Source organism: Pseudophryne corroboree, chromosome 8 (assembly GCF_028390025.1).
Source record: "Pseudophryne corroboree isolate aPseCor3 chromosome 8, aPseCor3.hap2, whole genome shotgun sequence".
Classification (NCBI taxonomy): domain Eukaryota; kingdom Metazoa; phylum Chordata; class Amphibia; order Anura; family Myobatrachidae; genus Pseudophryne; species Pseudophryne corroboree.
Window position 1 is genome coordinate 379370590 of NC_086451.1, and position 17566 is coordinate 379388155.

Consider the following 17566-nt stretch of genomic DNA (forward strand, 5'->3'; position numbering starts at 1 on the left):
TTTGGCCAGACGCAAAGGGTGGAGAGGGGAAATACTGGTGGGGGGGGGGGGGGGGGAGATTATGCAGAGATACTGGTGGACATGTTGATGTGACAGCCTGTTGATGAAAATCTGATAATGTTTTTTTTCCCTTTCCAAATTGTTCTCTCTCTCTTTTTGTTCTTTCATGTTTTACGGATGGTATGTCACACAAAAGTTAGACAAATGGTAATGCAAGATTTATTCTCCTTACAGAAAGATCGCTGAGTCGGAAAGAATATTGCACCACCGGAATGTTCGTTTGGAAGACTGAGAGACAGCACCATTGAGATGACATCTGAGCAAGAAGAACAACAAGACCAGAGGACAAATCATCATAACAATAGTCATAACAACAAGTTTTTTTCCCCCCTTCAATTATTTTTCTGTACCCCCATTACAACTTTCTCTTTCTCCTCCTGTAAGATGGACTCGCCCCAAGAGACTGCAGTCCGTATTTTCCTGCTGACCCTGTTGTTGACCAGAGCAGTCTGTTTCGGTGAGAGTACCAGTGAGGTCGAGAAAGGATCTGGAATGGGTTCTGATGATCAGGATGGATTCATAGAATTCCAATAGCAACATAATCACCGAGCAAAGGCGAGTACCAGAAAACGATCTAGTAGCCATGTCATTGATAGACATTGTGAAGGATTGTTAGCTGAAGAGAACTGCATCTGTAGGCATTGTGACAGTATAGTTGAGGACGATTACATCAATGAATGTCAGTCCAGTTTCAATATCAACATGGACCGGCATCCATTGAGTGGCTATCACTCGTTGGTGGGTAAAGTGTTAAATCAGACAGACTGTTGGGTATGCTCACAAGTACCTCAGGGCCATAGAAAGTCAGGACTAGTGCCATATCCTTTAACGGTAGATGAGGTACTTGTGTTAAAGGGTGGGAGACCGGTGGACAAGAGATTTAATATTTCTAGTCCTCCTAGTTTAAAGCTCCACCAATACCATGTAGATAGGTCCCTAATATGTTTTAACATTTCCAATCCCCGAAAGCCGGGAAATTGGGAAGTGTCATGGAACAACCAAACCATGACGTTCTCACACAGAGCCGACAAAATGCCCCTAGACTCAGAACTTATACGCCAAATAGCCGACAGTGGAAAATATTTCCGGTATAGGTACACTCTAGGAAGTAGGATCATGCGAGTTGCAGAAGTATCACCAGGATACTGTGCACATATCGTACAACCGGATACGTGTACTAGACAGATGGGAGAATTAGGGTTAGGAGATTTCACATGGAAAGTTTGTAACATGGTTATGTCATACTCCATCCCATATGTTCTCCCCGATGATGCATATTTCATATGCGGGAGGAAGGCGTATAAGTGGCTTGCCCCAAACTCAGAGGGATTGTGTTACATTGGAAAGGTACTGCCTGAAGTAATGACTGTATCCCATAACAAAATGAAAGACATCCACCGCGGTGCCCAAGCTCCTTATACTCACACTCATTACGAGCACGTTGTTAAAAGGCACCTGATAGAGAGGACAGAGCATCCGGCCTCTGATCTGATCCATGAATCCACCGGGATTCAATTCCTACTCGCGTTAGATATCACTCGTACCGCCAGAGGAGTGATAAACTTTAGGTATATAAACGCACTTGCGAACCTGATAGACAATATCACCGAAATGTATGACGACCCGTTCAGGTATACTGGGAGAGAGCTACAAACCTACAAAACCGAGCTGGTTCAGCATAGGATGATTCTCAATTACCTCACAGCAATGACAGGCGGGTATTGTGTTACCCTAGCAACTCAGTATGGTGTAAAGTGCTGCACGTATATTACAAACAGCACTGAGGACCCGGCCGAGGTCATAGACCAAAAGATGGATGACATTTTGCAATTAAAGTGGGAGTTTCGAAGGAGACATAATCTTACTCTCGCTGCTGTGGGTAATGAACTGACCGGCTGGGTGTCATGGGTGAACCCACGAAATTGGTTCTCTGGTTTAGGAGAATGGGCCCAAGGCATTATCATGGATGTAGGGAAATTTCTCTTGTGTATTCTGGGAGTCGTCATATTGATTGGTCTGATATTTAGATGCGTTCGGACTTTAATGAAGTGTAAACGTAGTACCAGAGTGATGAGTCTGAGGAGCGAGGACACTGTAATAACAACAACTAATTTAATTTATGAGCCGTCAATAGAGACAATGTTGTGATGAAAATGTGATTCCACGGTCCGTTTCTTTCACCCATTTCTCCTTTGTTTTCCTCCAAGGTACAAGGACATCCACTTGGAAGAAGAATTTGACAACCTCTTTTATACAGACCATTGATGAACTGTGTCACAGACACCCAATACTTTTAGTGACTTTAACTATCCACTGGAAACCCAATACTTTAGAGACTGTAATTTTATGGACACTGGAAAAGCTTTTGCTCACCACTTACAGCAAAAGCACCGCGAGACATCAGACAACACGTACATCAGACAAGACATCAACAAGACCTCAATCGGCGACTGTATACTAAACCTCACATAGTTATATGACTGCATTTATAACGCTTGTTTCTTATCTTCATCTCTACAACTTCCAGGTAGTATTCCACATAGTCGACAGGTGATATTCACATACTAGCATCTACATACTCTCCCCCTTCATGTATCATCAACTAATGTGCACCCCATTTGTAGCAACCAAAAGCCGAAAAGAGCTCGGTAAAGTTTGACAGCCCATCCACAGACCCTTAATACGGGATAAGAAGGATTCAAATGTATACTTCGCAATACCTCGAAGCTTGATTTAGAACACGTACGGCACGATGATACATGACCCCTCAGACACGGACTTCATACACACATGCTTTTACTATCTCACTAGGTCATATCTTTCCCACCTCCTCCTCTCCTCCCTCTACCCAATCATAAAAAGGTATTACATGATGACATATATTTTTCTGTTTGAATTGTTTAGATAGTGGCAGTTATTGTTGACTGCCAAAGGGTGGACTGTCAAAGTCGAAAAATATCGTAATCCACAATGCCTTATACTAACCCCAATGCACATGCCCGCTGCACGTGCACCCAGTCTGCAATACGTGTGCATATCCGCAAATTGCGTAAGATCGCTCCGGCGATCACGCGCGTGTTATGCTCATTTACGGTAGAATTTGTGAGCGTGTAGCGGGCGACTCGATCGTAACATATTTAACCTATATAGTGTGTTTTATAGTGATTATTTCCCCTTAACAACGACAGTAAAAATGTTTAGTTTAAATGGTTTGTGGACATGGGGATTCCTCTTTGCATGATATGAAGGGTCAGACAAAGGTTGAATGGTGGTGTCTAGTGTCTAACTAAAGAGTATTTTATTAGAAACATTCCGGTGTTGGTTAGGAAGAGATCGGTCGCTCCAGCGTATAGTTATATGTAAAAGTAGTTTATGGACTTTAAATGTATTTGCTGTTTTATTACACATGAGGTGGGAGTCCTGAGGATGCCTCCCACCTGAGCAGTTGGATAGAGACACATCCCCCCGTACGAACCCACCTATGACCTTTTGGTATAATGCAGAGATAAATTACTGTGTCCAATGAACAATGAGATTATAGGACCATTGTATTGTACAGTATACTGTGTATATAAACACCCCCATAGCCAGACCAGCTCACTTCTCTCCACAAAGGTTTTCATCATTGATTAACTGAAAGCTGGTTTCCAGATAGCGCATGCGATTCATTCCCAAGTGTGTAAGTTTTTCTCTGTGGCCATTTCGTTACTCTGTATGTATGCAATTGTTCTTTTGTAGCTAACCTATAAGTATTTGCCATTTATCCTCTTTCTGTTTATTTGTATTTGCAATCGTTTGCTAGTGTTTGTATTTCTGCTTAGTTATTTTGTTTAGGTATTAATGTCAGGTCTGTAGTGTATGAACTGTATCTGTTTTCCCCTTTTTACGTACTAAATATCGTCAGTAAAGGTGTTGGAACCTTAGCAAGGAGTGTGTGTTTCACTAGTTAGTATAAAGGGTTACAGAGCATCTCAATTGCTCAAACAGCTTGCATACTCACAAAGGTTCAGTGTTACACCATTATAGTACCACGGTATTAAGGATTACAGTGTAAGCATATTCTGTGTTTAAAGATTATAAAGGTTACTGTCTGTGTGTACGCTCGCTGTGTGTATTCCGTACACCCAGCGCAGCGTGTGTACGTAACTAGCGTACCACGTGTGAGGTCTTTGTACGCAAATAGCGTACAAAGTGCGTAGCACGTGCACGAGGTTTAGCGGCCATTACGGCTTTTCGGTTTTCGTAAATAGCTTATGTTAAAAGGTAAATATTTAGCTTTATCAGATCACAAAGGACAAACAGAGCATCCGACTTCCTGTGATGTGGCACCACAATAGGTCGGTTGATATGAAAGGCTGACACAACCTTCGGAAGAAATTGCTGACGCATTCTGAGCTCAGCTCTATCCTCATAGAAAATCAAGTAGGGGCTCTTGCATGACAATGCCCCCAATTCCGACACACGTCTAGCAGACGCCAATGCCAACAGTGTGACCGCCTTCCAAGTAAGAAACTTGACGTCCACGTCCTGTAAAGGCTCAAACCAATCTGATTGCAGGAACTGCAGTACCACATTAAGATCCCACGGTGCCGTGGGAGGCACAAAGGGTGGTTGAATATGCAGAACCCCTTTCAAGAATGTCTGAACTTCAGGAAGAGCAGCCAATTGTTTCTGGAAGAAAATGGACAAGGCCAAAATCTGGACCTTTATGGAGCCCAAGCGTAGGCCGACATCCACACCTGCTTGCAGAAAGAGGAGAAACCGTCCCAGTTGAAACTCCACCATACAAAACTTCTTTGATTCACACCAAGACACATACTTTTTCCAAATCCGATGGTAATGTTTTGAGATTACCCCCTTCCTAGTCTGTATCAGGGTAGGAACGACCTTTTTCGGAATGCCTTTCCGAGCCAAGATCTGGCGTTCAACCTCCATGCCGTCAAACGTAGCCGCGGTAAGTCTTGATAGGCGAAAGGCCCCTGTTGCAGAAGGTCCTCGCGAAGAGGAAGAGGCCTCAGATCCTCCAGCAGTAATTCCAGAAGATCCGTGTACCAAGCCCTTCTTGGCCAGTCCAGAGCAATGAGGATCGCCTGAACTCTTGTTCTTTTTATGAGCTTGAGAATCCTTGGGATGAGTGGAAGTGGAGGGAACACATACACTGACTGGTATGTCCACGGAATTACCAGTGCGTCCACCGCCACTGCGTGTGGGTCTCTTGACCTAGATCGTACCTCCGAAGCTTCTGGTTGAGGCGAGAGGCCATCATGTCTATTTGAAGTACACCCCATCGGCTTGTCACCTCTGCGAACACCTCCGGGTGGAGGCCCCATTCTCCTGGGTGGAGATCGTGTCTGCTGAGGTAGTCCGCTTCCCAGTTGTCCCCTCCTGGAATGAAGATTGCTGACAGCGCCACCGCGTGCTTTTCTGCCCAGAGGATGATTCTTGTTACCTCTGACATTGCAGCTCTGCTCGTCGTTCCGCCATGCCTGTTTATGTAGGACACTGCTGTGACGTTGTCCGACTGAACCTGAATGGCTTGATCTTGTAGAAGATGTACCGCTTGTAGAAGGCCGTTGTTCCAGAACATTTATTGGAAGGAGAGATTCCTGACTGCATCACCTTCCTTGGAAGTTTTCCCCTTGGGTGACTGCTCCCCAACCTCTGAGACTTGCATCCGTGGTTAGAAGGATCCAATTCTGAATCCCCAACCTGCTGCCTTCGAGTAGGTGAGAAGCTTGCAGCCACCAGAGGAGTGAAATTCTGGCTTTTGGTGACAGGCGTATCCGTTGGTGCATGTGAAGATGTGATCCCGGCCATTTGTCTAGGAGATCAAGTTGGAAGAACCTCGCATGGAATCTTCCGTACTGAAGAGCCTCGTAGGATGCAACCATCTTCCCCAGAAGACAAATGCACTGATGAACTCATACCTGGGCTGGCTTCAGGAGCTCCCGGACCATTGATTGGATCCCCAACGCTTTCTCCACCGGTAGAAACACCCTCTGCACTTCCGTGTCCAGTATCATCCTCAGGAAGAGCAGTCTCCTCCTCGGCTTCAAATGTGACTTTGGAAGGTTCAGGATCCACCCATGATTCTGGAGTAGTCGAGTTCTTGAAACTCCAGTCTGTATCCCTGGGCAACAATATCCTTTACCCAGGGGTCTAGGCATGATGACGACCAAACGTAACTGAAAGCTTTTAGTCTCGCTCCCACCTGCCCGACCTCCAGGCTGGGAGGTCTACCGTCATGCTGAAGATTTTGAGGAAGCAGAACCTGGTTTCTGTTCCTGGGAACCTGATGGTGCATGTTTTCTGGACTTTCCCCAACCTCCTCTAAAGAAGGTGGGCGGGGGTTTGGATTTTTTACATTTTGCAGTCCGAAAAGACTGCAGTGTAGGCGAAGGATAAGATTTCCTAGCCAGTGGTGCTGCTGAGGGAAGAAAGGTTGACTTACCTGCAGTTGCTGTGGAGATCCACGCATCCAATGCGTCCCCAAACAGAGCCTGACCTGTGAAGGGTAGGTTCTCCACGCTTCTCTTGGATTCTGCATCTGCAGTCCATTGGTGTAGCCAGAGTCCTCTGCGCGCCAAGACCGCCATAAAAGTAGCCCGCGCATTCAGCATGCCAAGGTCCTTCATGGCCTGTACCATGAACCCTGCAGAATCCTGTATGTGACGCAAGAACAAATCAATGTCACTCCTATCCATAGTATCCAAGTCCTCTAGCAATGTGCCTGACCACTTTACTATGGCCTTAGAAATCCACGCACAAGCAATAGTGGGCCTTAAAGTTACGCCAGTAGCTATGTATAGTGATTTGAGTGTAGTCTCAATGTTGCGGTCAGCCGGCTCTTTTAAAGCGGTTGAACCAGGAACAGGTAAAACCACCTTTTTTGACAACCTAGATACAGAAGCGTCAACTATAGGGGGGGAGGGGGGGGGGGAAGGGGGTTACACTTTTTTCTATCCTCCTCAAGGAAAGGGAAAGCAATGAGAACCCTTTTTGGGATCTGGAATTTTTTCTCTGGGTTTTCCCAGGATTTTTCAAACACAGAGTTTTACTCCTTGGAAGCCGGGAAGGTAAGCGAGGATTTTTTACTTTCTGTAAAATAAGATTCCTCCACCTGCTTAGGTACCTTCTCAGTAATGTGCAAAACATCCCTAATGGCTTCAATCATTAGTTGCACCCCTTTAGCAAGGGATGCATCCCACCCCGTGCATATCCCCATCACCGTCCCCTGCATCAGAGTCAGTATCAGCTTGCATTATCTGGGCAAGTGTACACTTCTGTGGGTATGTAGGCGGGGTTTTTCACAAATTAGTGGGGGCCAAATACTGCAAACCCTCCACAGATGTCCTCAAAAACTGCATCTCTTTCTCAGTATGTGACTTCCTGGTAGAAATCTGGGATATCATTCCCCTTAAAGAATCCACCCATGTGGGTTCGGATTCGGAAGGCTGAGAAAGCATATTGCAGTCCTGAGTACATGGAATAGACTCCTCAGGAGAATATAAACACTGTGCAGCACAGGACACTGAGTCCTTGGACATGGTAATGTGGGATATACACACTTACACACACACAGGAAAATGTCAGATACAGATTCCCCCAGATTACCTTCAGAGAACCACAGAGTCTAAGGAGCCAGCCACACAGCGCCCCTGTGGGCAGTTATTATAAAAGCCCAGCGCTGACTAACCAACCTTAATAGGTTAATTAGTACTAACAACACACTCCCCCCTGTCTATAACACCCTGGTACCGCAGATAACTGGAGTTATGTGGAGGGCAGCGCTCCCTATCAGCGTCTTGCTTCCTTTGTCTGCAGGGAGAAAATGGCGCTGGTGAGTGCTGGATCCACTCTGAGAAGCCCCGCCCCCTATAATTGCGCGTGGCTTCCCCCACAATTTGATTATACTGGCCGGAGGTTTTATATACTAACAGCGGGATTAGCCCCTGTTAGCTTTTACCAGTTTACGGTGATCGTGCTGGCCCAGGACACCCCACCAAGTGCCTACACTGTGTGCTGCTAAGCCTTCATGGAGCGCAGCCTGTCAGAGCTGCGCTCCCACCCTTGTGCCGCCATACCCGCCGTCGACCCACTAACCATTAACTTCAAAAGTTGGTTCCTACTCCCCCCCCATGAAGCAGGAAGGCTGTTGCAAGCAGCCTTCCCCTAACCCAGTGTTTCCCAACCACGGTCCTCAAGGCACACTAACAGTCCTGGTTTTAGTGATATCCCTGCTTGAACACAGGCGACTTAATTAGTACCTCAGTTATTTTGATTTAACCATCTGTGCTGAAGCCTGGATATCACTAAAACCTGCACTGTTGGTGTGCCTTGAGGACCGCGGTTGGGAATGCCTGCTCTAACCTAATGCTCTATTACAGCGGTGGCCAACCCGCGGCTCTCGAGCCGCATGTGGCTCTTTCATCCTCCGCATGTGGCTCAATCCGCTCCCGGCCACTGCTGCCCGACACAGCGCATTCACAGCCCGGCACACCGACAGGTCTCCAGTGGCGGTGTCTATCTTCAATTCGGAGCCAGCCCGTAAGCCAATCAGAGCTTGCCGACCGGTAGCTAAGGCTCCTGATTGGCTGCCGGACCGCGAGCTCCGATTGGCTCATGGGCCGGCGCCGGATTGATGATAGACACCGCCGCCGGAAACTGAGGGGTAGGAGAGGTGCACGCTGCTCTCTCCTTCCCCTCACAGCAGCAGCTGAGCAGCGCGGTAAGCAGCACTTTTTTTTTGGGGGGGGGGGGGGGGGGGTGAGGCACTGTGGGGACATGTGTATCAGCACTGGAGGCATATCTGGCACTTCTGGGAGGAGCTGTGGAGGCATGTGTATCTGCACTGGGGACATTTCTGGCAATGTGGGGGCATGTGTATCTGCACTGGGGGCATATCTGGCACTGTGGAGGCATGTGTATCTGCACTGGGGGCATATCTGGCACTGTGGGGACATGTGTATCTGGCACTGGGGGTATATCTGGCACTGTGTGGGCATGTGTACCTGGCATTGGGGGCATATATGTATCTGGCACTGTGGGGACATGTGTATTTGGCACTGTGGGGCATATGTATTCGGCACTGTGGTGGCATACATGTATTCGGCACTGTGGGGGCATACATGTATTTGGCACTGTGGGGAATATATGTATTTTGCACTGTGGGGAATATATGTATCTTGCACTGTGGGGCATATATGTATTTTGCACTGTGGGGACATGTGTATCTGGTACTGGGGGCATATATGTATCTGGCACTGTGGGGGCATGTATTTATCTGGCACTGTGGGGACATGTGTATCTGGCACTGTGGGGACATGTGTATCTGGCACTGTTGGGGCATATATGTATCTGGCACTGTGTGGGCACCCATTTTTTGGCATTTTGATATGTATGTGGCACTGTACAACATGACTAACAGGGGTTATGACACAAGGTCACACTCCTACAAACGTCATACCGAAAGGTGTGTGCACAAAAATGGGGCGTGGCTTTGTGATGCATGATAGTGGCTTTTGCCCTTGCCTATGGATCTTTTCTGGCTCTTTGATTCTGATTGGTTGGCCACCCCTGCTCTTTTAAAACAAAAAAAACGAAGAAAACTCCTAAGAGCTCCCCTAGCTGTGACCGGCTCCTCCGGACACATTTTCTAAACTGAGTCTGGTAGGAGGGGCATAGAGGGAGGAGCCAGCCCACACTATTAATCTCTTAAAGTGCCCATGACTCCTAGTGGACCCGTCTATACCCCATGGTACTAAAATGGACCCCAGCATCCTCTAGGACGTAAGAGAAATATTATATAAGATCCAGCTTCAAACATATTTTGTTTTCTGAACAATAAATAAGAACGTAATTGCTACATTTTTCTTTAAATAAATCTGTAAATTTACATTTACAGAACACACAGTACAATATTAGTCTCTTCTTTATCCCCTCTCTGAGGTGACACACGCATCGGAACTGGCAAGATTACAGGTGGCACTTTTTGTGCAGGAACTTTGTGGGACTATACAAAGGGCTTGATTCATGTTTGTAAGTAAAGCAAAAAAAAAAAGCAAGCATCTGGGCTAAACCATGTTGCATTGCAGGTGGGGCATATCTAACATATACAGACAGATTTAGATTTGGGTGGGGTTTGTTCAAACTGAAATCTAAATTGCAGTATAAAAATAAAGCTACCAAGCATTTATGGGTTACATTCAAAAGCAGCTAGTATTTACTCTGCACAGAAAAATATAACTTAACAGAAAGGAAAACTAGGGATTAGGGTTAATTTTGTCAACAATGGAACGTGTAGTAGTGAAACGTGATTTAATTCATAAGGATGCCAAATCATATTAGTCTGATGGTTCATCCGAGTTCTGTTGGTTTGACCGGGTTAGGATTGAGACAGTAATTCATGCAAAAGGGGCCCAAACCAAGTACTGAGTACATATGCATGATTATACTTTTCAGAGGGCTGACATTTCTGTATTTAAAATCCTTTTTTTTATTGATTTTATGTAATATTCTAATTTTCTGAGATTTTGGATTTGGGGTAATCTTAAACTGTAAGCCACAATCATCAAAACTATAACAAATAAAGGCTTGAAATATCTCACTTTGCATGTACTGAGTCTATATAATAAGATTTTACTCACCGGTAAATCTATTTCTCGTAGTCCGTAGTGGATGCTGGGACTCCGTAAGGACCATGGGGAATAGCGGCTCCGCAGGAGACTGGGCACAACTAAAGAAAGCTTTAGGACTACCTGGTGTGCACTGGCTCCTCCCACTATGACCCTCCTCCAGACCTCAGTTAGGATACTGTGCCCGGAAGAGCTGACACAATAAGGAAGGATTTTGAATCCCAGGTAAGACTCATACCAGCCACACCAATCACACCGTATAACTCGTGATACTATACCCAGTTAACAGTATGAAATATAACTGAGCCTCTCAACCAGATGGCTCAACAATAACCCTTTAGTTAGGCAATAACTATAAACAAGTATTGCAGACAATCCGCACTTGGGATGGGCGCCCAGCATCCACTACGGACTACGAGAAATAGATTTACCGGTGAGTAAAATCTTATTTTCTCTGACGTCCTAAGTGGATGCTGGGACTCCGTAAGGACCATGGGGATTATACCAAAGCTCCCAAACGGGCGGGAGAGTGCGGATGACTCTGCAGCACCGAATGAGCAAACTCTAGGTCCTCCTCAGCCAGGGTATCAAACTTGTAGACTCTTGCAAAAATGTTTGAACCCGACCAAGTAACAGCTCGGCAAATTTGTAAAGCCGAGACCCCTCGGGCAGCCGCCCAAGAAGAGCCCACTTTCCTCGTGGAATGGGCTTTTACAGATTTAGGGTGCGGTAGTCCAGCCGCAGAATGTGCAAGTTGAATCGTGCTACAGATCCATCGAGCAATAGTCTGCTTAGAAGCAGGAGCACCCAGTTGTTGGGTGCATACAGGATAAATAGCGAGTCAGTTTTCCTGACTCCAGCCTGTCCTGGAAACATACTTTCCAGGGCCCTGACTACGTCCAGTAACTTGGAATCCTCCAAGTCCCAAGTAGCCGCAGGCACCACAATAGGTTGGTTCACATGAAAAACTGATACCACCTTAGAAAGGAATTGGGAACGAGTCCTCAATTCCGCCTTATCCATATAAAAAAATCAGATAAGGGCTTTTGCATGACAAAGCCGCCAATTCTGATACACGCCTGGCCGACGCCAAGGCCAACAGCATGACCACTTTCCACGGGAGGTATTGTAGCTCCACGGATTTAAGTGGCTCAACCCAATGCGACTTCAGGAAATCCAACACCACGTTGAGATCCCACGGTGCCACTGGAGGCACAAACGGGGGCTGACTATGCAGCACTCCCGTAACAAAAGTCTGAACTTCAGGCAGTGAAGCCAGTTCTATTTTGGAAGAAAATCGATAGAGCCGAAATCTGGACCTTAATGGAACCCAATTTTAGGCCCATAGACACCCCTGACTGTAGGAAGTGCAGAAATCGACCTAGCTGAAATTCCTCCTTTGGGGCCTTCCTGGCCTCACAGCACGCAACATACTTCCGCCATATGCGGTGATAATGGTTTGCGTTCACTTCTTTCCTAGCTTTAATTAGCGTAGGGATAACTTCCTCCGGAATGCCCTTTTCCTTCAGGATCCGGCGTTCAACCGCCATGCCGTCAAACGCAGCCGCGGTACGTCTTGGTACAGACAGGCCCCCTGCTGCAGCAGGTCCTGTCTGAGCGGCAGAGGCCATGGGTCCTCTGAGATCATTTCTTGGAGTTCTGGGTACCAAGCTCTTCTTGGCCAATCCGGAACAATGAGTATAGTTCTTACTCCTCTCCTTCTTATTATTCTCATTACCCTGGGTAAGAGAGGCAGAGAAGGGAACACATACACCGACTGGTACACCCACGGTGTTACCAGAGCGTCCACAGCTATCGCCTGTGGGTCCCTTGACCTGGCGCAATATCTTTGTAGCTTTTTGTTGAGGCGGGACGCCATCATGTCCACCTGTGGCCTTTCCCAACGGTGTACAATCATGTGGAAGACTTCTGGATGAAGTCCCCACTCTCCCGGGTGGAGGTCGTGTCTGCTGAGAAAGTCTGCTTCCCAGTTGTCCACTCCGGGAATGAACACTGCTGACAGTGCTAACACATGATTTTCCGCCCATCGGAGAATCCTTGTGGCTTCTGCCATCGCCATCCTGCTTCTTGTGCCGCCCTGTCGGTTTACATGAGCGACCGCCGTGATGTTGTCTGACTGGATCAGCACCGGCCGGTGTTGAAGCAGGGGTCTAGCCTGACTTAGGGCCTTGTAAATGGCCCTTAGTTCCAGAATATTTATGTGTAGGGAAGTCTCCTGACTTTTCCATAGTCCTTGGAAGTTTCTTCCCTGTGTGACTGCCCCCCAGCCTCGAAGGCTGGCATCCGTGGTCACCAGGACCCAGTCCTGTATGCCGAATATGCGGCCCCCTAGAAGATGAGCACTCTGCAGCCACCACAACAGCGACACCCTGGCCCTTGGAGACAGGGTTATCCGCCGATGCATCTGAAGATGCGACCCGGACCACTTGTCCAACAGAACCCACTGGAAAATCCTTGCATGGGACCTGACGAATGGAATTTCTTCGTAAGAAGCTACCATCTTTCCCAGGGCTCGCGTGCATTGATGCACCGACACCTGTATTTGTATTAGGAGGTCTCTGTCCAGAGACGACAACTCCTTGGACTTCTCCTCCGGGAGAAACCCTTTTTATCCTGTTCTGTGTCCAGAACCATACCCAGGAACAGTAGACGCGTCGTAGGAACCAGCTGCGACTTTGGAATATTCAGAATCCAGCCGTGCTGTTGTAGCACTTCCCGAGATAGTGCTACTCCGACGAACAACTGCTCCCTGGACCTCGCCTTTATAAGGAGATCGTCCAAGTACGGGATAATTATTTCGGCCATTACCTTGGTAAATACCCTCGGTGCCGGGGACAGACCAACGGCAACGTCTGGAATTGGTAATGACAATCCTGTACCACAATTTTGAGGTACTCCTGGTGAAGAGGGTAAATAGGGACATACAGGTAAGCATCCTTGATGTCCAGTGATACCATGAAATTCTCCAGGCTTGCAATAATCGCCCTGAGCGATTCCATTTTGAACTTGAACCTTCGTATATAAGTGTTCAAGGATTTCAATTTTAGAATGGGTCTCACCGAACCGTCTGGTTTCGGTACCACAACATTTTGGAATGGTAACCCCGGCCTTGTTGAAGGAGGGGTACCTTGATTTCACCTGCTGGAAGTACAGCTTGTGAATTGCCGCCAGTACTACCTCCCTTTCTCCGAGGGCAGCAGACAAGGCTGATGTGAGGTAACGGTGAGGGGGAGTCGCCTCGAACTCCAGCCTGTATCCCTGTGATACTACTTGCAGAACCTAGGGATCCACCTGTGGGCAAGCCTACTGGTCCCTGAAGTTCCCGAGACGCGCCCCCACCGCACCTGTCTCCACCTGTGGAGCCCCAGCGTCATGCGGTGGACTCAGAGGAAGCGGGGGAAGATTTTTGATCCTGGGAACTGGCTGTCTGGTGCAGCTTTTTCCTTCTTCCCTTGTCTCTGTGCAGAAAGGAAGAGCCTTTGACCCGCTTGCTTTTCTGAAGCCGAAAGGACTGTACCTGAAAATACGGTGCTTTCTTAGGCTGTGAGGAAACCTGAGGTAAAAATTTTTCTTCCCAGCTGTTGCTGTGGATACGAGGTCCCAGAGACCATCCCCAAACAATTCCTCACCCTTATAAGGCAGAATCTCCATGTGCCTTTTAAAGGCAGCATCACCTGTCCACTGCCGGGTCTCTAATACCCTCCTGGCAGAATGGACATTGCATTAATTCTGGATGCCAGCCGGAAAATATCCCTCTGTGCATCCTTCATATATAAGACGACGTCTTTAATATGCTCTATGTTAGCAAAATATTATCCCTGTCTAGGGTATTAATATTATCTGACAGGGTATCAGACCACGCTGCAGCAGCACTATTTATGCTGAGGCAAATGCAGGTCTCAGTATAGTACCTGAGTGTGTATATACAGACTTCAGGATAGTCTCCTGCTTTTTATCAGCAGGCTCCTTCAAAGTGACCGTATCCCAAGACGGCAGTGCCACCTTTTTTGACAAACGTGTGAGCGCCTTATCCACCCTAGGGGATATCTCCCAACGTGACCTATCCTCTGGCGGGAAAGGGTACGCCAGCAGTAACTTTTTAGAAATTACCATTTTCTTATCGGGGGAACCCACGCTCTTTACACACTTCATTCACTCATCTGATGGGGGAACAAAACACTGGCTGCTTTTTCTCCCCAAACATAAAACCCCTTTTATGTGGTACTTGGGTTCATGTCAGAATGTGTAACACATTTTTTATTGCCGAGATCATGCAACGGATGTTCCTAGTGGATTGTGTATATGTCTCAACCTTGTCGACACTGGAGTCAGACTCCGTGCCGACATCTGTGTCTGCCATCTGAGGTAACGGCCGTTTTTTTGAGCCCCTGATGGCCTTTGAGACGCCTGGGCAGGCGCGGGCTGAGAAGCCGGCTGTCCCACAGCTGTTACGTCATCAAGCCTTTTATGTAAGGAGTTGACATTGTCGGTTAATACCTTCCACCTATCCATCCACTCTGGTGTCGGCCCCACAGGGGGCGACATCCCATTTATCGGCCTCTGCTCCGCCTCCACGTAACCTTCCTCATCCAACATGTCGACACAGCCGTACCGACACACCGCACACACACAGGGAATGCTCTGACTGAGGACAGGACCCCACAAAGTCCTTTGGGGAGACAGAGAGAGAGTATGCCAGCACACACCAGAGCGCTATATAATGCAGGGATTAACACTATAACTGAGTGATTTTTCCCCCAATAGCTGCTTGTATACACATATTGCGCCTAAATTTAGTGCCCCCCCCTCTCTTTTTAACCCTTTGAGCCTGAAAACTACAGGGGAGAGCCTGGGGAGCTGTCTTCCAGCTGCACTGTAAAGAAAAAATGGCGCCAGTGTGCTGAGGGAGATAGCCCCGCCCCTTTTTCGGCGGACTTTTCTCCCGCTTTTTTCATGGATTCTGGCAGGGGTAATTTATCACATATATAGCCCTGGGACTATATATTGTGATGATTTGCCAGCCAAGGTGTATTATATTGCCCTCAGGGCGCCCCCCCCCCCCCAGCGCCCTGCACCCATCAGTGACCGGAGTGTGAGGTGTGCATGAGGAGCAATGGCGCACAGCTGCAGTGCTGTGCACTACCTTGTTGAAGACAGAAGTCTTCTGCCGCCGATTTTCCGGAACACTTCTTGCTTCTGGCTCTGCAAGGTGGCCGGCGGCGCGGCTCCGGGACCGAACATCGAGGTCGGGTCCTGTGGTCGATCCCTCTGGAGCTAATGGTGTCCAGTAGCCTAAGAAGCCCAAGCTACCACCAGTTAGGTAGGTTCGCTTCTTCTCCCCTTAGTCCCTCGCTGCAGTGAGTCTGTTGCCAGCAGATCTCACTGTAAAATAAAAAACCTAAAATATACTTTCTTTCTAGGAGCTCAGGAGAGCCCCTAGTGTGCATCCAGCTCAGCCGGGCACAAGATTCTAACTGAGGTCTGGAGGAGGGTCATAGTGGGAGGAGCCAGTGCACACCAGGTAGTCCTAAAGCTTTCTTTAGTTGTGCCCAGTCTCCTGCGGAGCCGCTATTCCCCATGGTCCTTACGGAGTCCCAGCATCCACTTTGGATGTCAGAGAAAATATATTAGTTTCACCTTTTAAATTGAATTACTGAAATAAATTAACTTTTGCACGATATTCTAATTTTCTGAGTTTCACCAGTATATACTTAAAATGAACCACTTTCTTTATTAGTAACTGCTAATTTTGTTTGAGTCTCACAGTAATGATCAGATGTAGCTCGAGATTAACACTTTTACCTTAGTAATAAGGACAGAATATGTGAGATGGTATCTACATGGAACCCTTTCTATACTTTTAATGGGACATAATGACACCTTGTAATGGGTTTAGTATGAAATACCTACAATCAAAATCCCGACAACAATTGACCGACGGTCAAAATCCCGACAAGGTCAAAATACAGACATTTAAAATACCGACCAGGTCAACATGTCGACATTAAAATGTCGACAGGTCAAAAAGTTGACACAAGTTTTCATATTTATTTTCGTGTGTATCTCGACATAGGTCAACATGGACACCGTATAAGTACACCGCGTCCCCTCGCATGGCGAGCGGGCTTCGGGCACACAATTATATTCCCCCTTCACGTCCACTGGGATAGTAAAGTATGAACAAGTCTGTTTCCATTAAAAAAATCATGAAAAACTCATGTCGACTTTTTGACCAGTCAACATTTTAAATGTTGGTATTTTGACCTTGTCGGTATTTTGACCATGTCGGGATTTTGACCGTGGGTCAATGGTTGTCGGGATTTTGATTGTAGGTAAATTGACGGTATCCCCGTGTAATTGCACATCTGTAAGATCACCATGATATGGTGCCCAAATGTGAAAAATATTATGGGGTCGATTCAATTCACCGACAGTTGAATAGCGCCGGGAGCATACAGCGACAAGTGACCCTCAATTGTCGGGAATTCTTCTCTCACCCCCGGGGGATGAGAGAAGAAATCCGACAAAAGTGCTGCCGCACGGCCGGCGCGAGGCTGATTCTGTCGGAAATCAGCATTGCGGCGGGGAGTTAAGTCGGAGAATTCCTGTTCTCCCGACAATTCAACCTGTTAAGTCCAGGAGAAGGAGCCTTCGCCGACTTAACTTGAGCTGAATTGAATAGCGATGGGAGCTAACTCCTGGCGCTATTCAACTGTCGGTGAATTGAATCGACCCCCTATGAATGATTTTGCTCTTAACATTCTACCTTCACCATGAGCTTCTTTCTAGCTTCTCAGCTTGATAACAGAACTCAAAATCCTGCTGTACAGTTGAGATGTACTCACTACTTG